Here is a 2,885-nt window from a genome sequence, read left to right on the forward strand (position 1 = left end):
GACCTCTAATATCGAAGTGTTTGCCTGGACGCCCTACGACATGCCAGGTATTGATCCAAACTTCATCAGTCACCAACTCAATGTCCACCCATCCGCCAGACCAGTCATCCAACGCACACGCAGATCGGCACTCCACCACGCCGAAATAGTGGCAGAAGAGGTAGGCAACCTGCTGGAGGCAGGAGCAATTAGAAAAGTGCACTACCCAAAATGGATCTCAAACACAGTCGTAGTGCCAAAAACGAATGGTAAATGGCGTGTCTGCGTCGACTACAAAACAGTCAACAAGGCGTGCCCAAAAGATAGCTTTCCTCTACCAAGGATAGATCAACTGGTGGATCTAACGGCAGGGCATAACCGACTTAGCTTTCTGGATGCATACAGAGGCTACCACCAGATCGCCATGCATGAACCAGACCAGGAGGTCACATCCTTCACAACACCAAGGGGATTATATTGCTACAAGGTCATGCCCTTTGGCCTAAAGAACGCAGGGGCGACATTCCAACGGATGATCACCAAGATGTTTGAACCATTGTTAGGCAGAACAATGGAGGCTTACATCGACGACATGGTGGTCAAAAGCAAGGATGAGAATGACCATCTTAAAGATCTAGACGAGATGTTCCAGATCCTGAAGAAACACAAGTTGCGCCTCAATGCGTCCAAATGCGCATTCGGAGTTGAATCTGGCAAATTCTTGGGCTTCCTGGTGACCAACCGAGGTATAGAAGCAGACCCATCCCAGATTAAAGCAATCCAGGAGTTGGAGAGACCAAACTCAGTCAAAGAAGTACAGCATCTCACTGGTATGGCAGCTGCGCTCAACCGGTTCATAAGCAGGTCATCAGACAGACTACGACCATTCTTCCAAGCTTTAAAGGCCAAGTTTGAGTGGGATGAAGAATGCGACCGAGCTCTGGAAAGCTTGAAGGAGTACATGTCTTCCCCACCACTACTTGTTACTCCAGTACCTGGTGAAGAACTCTTTTTGTACCTGGCAGTCTCTCAGCACGCAGTCAGCGTAGTGTTGGTTCGTGCAGAAGGAATACAACACTTGCCCATCTTTTATGTCAGCAAGAAATTGTTGGGAGCCGAAACAAGGTACTTGCCCTTAGAGAAACTAGCATTAGCATTAATGATGGCCTCCAAGAAATTGGTGCACTACTTTCATGCCCACACCATAGTCGTCCTCACAGCCTTTCCACTAAAAGCTCTGTTTGAAAGGGCAAATTTTAGCGGGCAAATTTTGAAGTGGGCAGTAGAGTTGGGACAATTCGACATCAAATTCCAACCCAAGACCGCAATAAAAGCCCAATCTTTGGCAGACTTCGTCGCAGAATTTACTCCTGGAAGTCATCATATCTACCCAGTCGACTTAACTGACACAACCGAACTAGGGACAGAAGTTGACGCCGGAATAGCGCAACCCCTAGTAGAAAGTAGTCAATCAAGCACCAGGGCAGACCATACTAAGGACAACAAGGAAGAGACAAACAAAGGCTCACCACCAGTTCAAACAGAGGACGAAGAGCAGACAGCCAACATGGACCTTGAAGAAAACACCATTCTAGACCCCGCGACATCATCTGATCCTCCCACTTGCTGGAAGTTATTCGTTGGAGAGATGTGGAAGCTCTTTGTCGATGGAGCATCCAACCGACATGGTGCAGGGCTTGGCATAGTCCTCATCTCTCCAGACGGCCTGGTTGTAAAGCAAGTAATCAACCTTGGCTTCCCAGCATCCAACAATGAAGCGGAGTACGAGGCGCTGCTCGCAGGACTCAAGTCGGCATACTACATGAAGGCCACCGAACTAATGGTATACAGTGACTCTCTGCTGGTGGTAAACCAAATTTCTGGCGAATACGAAGCAAAGGATGACAGAATGGCCAAGTACCAAGAGTTAGTCAGAACAGAGATCAAGAAATTTGATGTAGTAAGGATAGAACAAATTGGCAAGGAGGAAAACAGCCGAGCGGACGAACTAGCAGGCCTTGCCTCAATGGCAGATACATCAATCCCTCATCCATTACTCATCGACTTCTTACCAAGACCAAGCATAGAAGACCCCGATACAGAAGAAGTATGTTGCACAGAATTAGGCCCTTCTTGGATGGATCCCATCATCCTGTTCCTAAAAGACGGCATCCTACCAGAAGAGAAAAAAGAAGCCAACAGAATAAGGGCAAAGTCACAACGATTTTGGCTATCTCCATCTTTGGCATTATACAAGAAGTCATTCTCTGGGCCTTACCTCAAGTGCGTTCATCCCAGCAAAGTAGAAGCATTCTTGTTCGAAATACACGAAGGGGTGTGTGGAAGTCATCAAGGGGGAAGGTCGCTCGCTTACAGGGCTATTTCGCAAGGATATTGGTGGCCCTATATGTAAGCAGACTCAGAGAAATATGTGAAGAAGTGTGAGAAATGCCAAAAATTCGCGCACCATATACATCAACCAGCAAGAGAACTCCTACCACTGACAAGCCCATGGCCTTTCGCAATATGGGGCTTGGACATAGTAGGACCACTTCCAACAGCGCTCGACGGCAAGAAGTTTTTTCTCGCAGCAACAGACTACTTCACAAAGTGGGTGGAAGCAGAAGCATTGGCATCAATCAAAGAAAAAGACGTGAAGAAATTTGTTTGCCAGAATATCATCACTCGGTTTGGCATACCAAAAGCACTGATCTCAGACAATGGAACTCAGTTCAACGGCAGAATCTTTAGAAGCTTTTGTGATGAGTACAAGATAGAGTTCTACAATTCTACGCCGGCATATCCTCAAGCAAATGGGCAAGCTGAAGCATCAAATAAAGTTGTCTTGGATGGACTAAAGAAAAGGCTAGAGAAAGCAAAAGGCAAATGGGCAGATGAACTTCCTC

This window comes from Camellia sinensis, chromosome 9 (assembly GCF_055761805.1).
Source record: "Camellia sinensis isolate YWXY chromosome 9, ASM5576180v1, whole genome shotgun sequence".
NCBI lineage: Eukaryota > Viridiplantae > Streptophyta > Magnoliopsida > Ericales > Theaceae > Camellia > Camellia sinensis.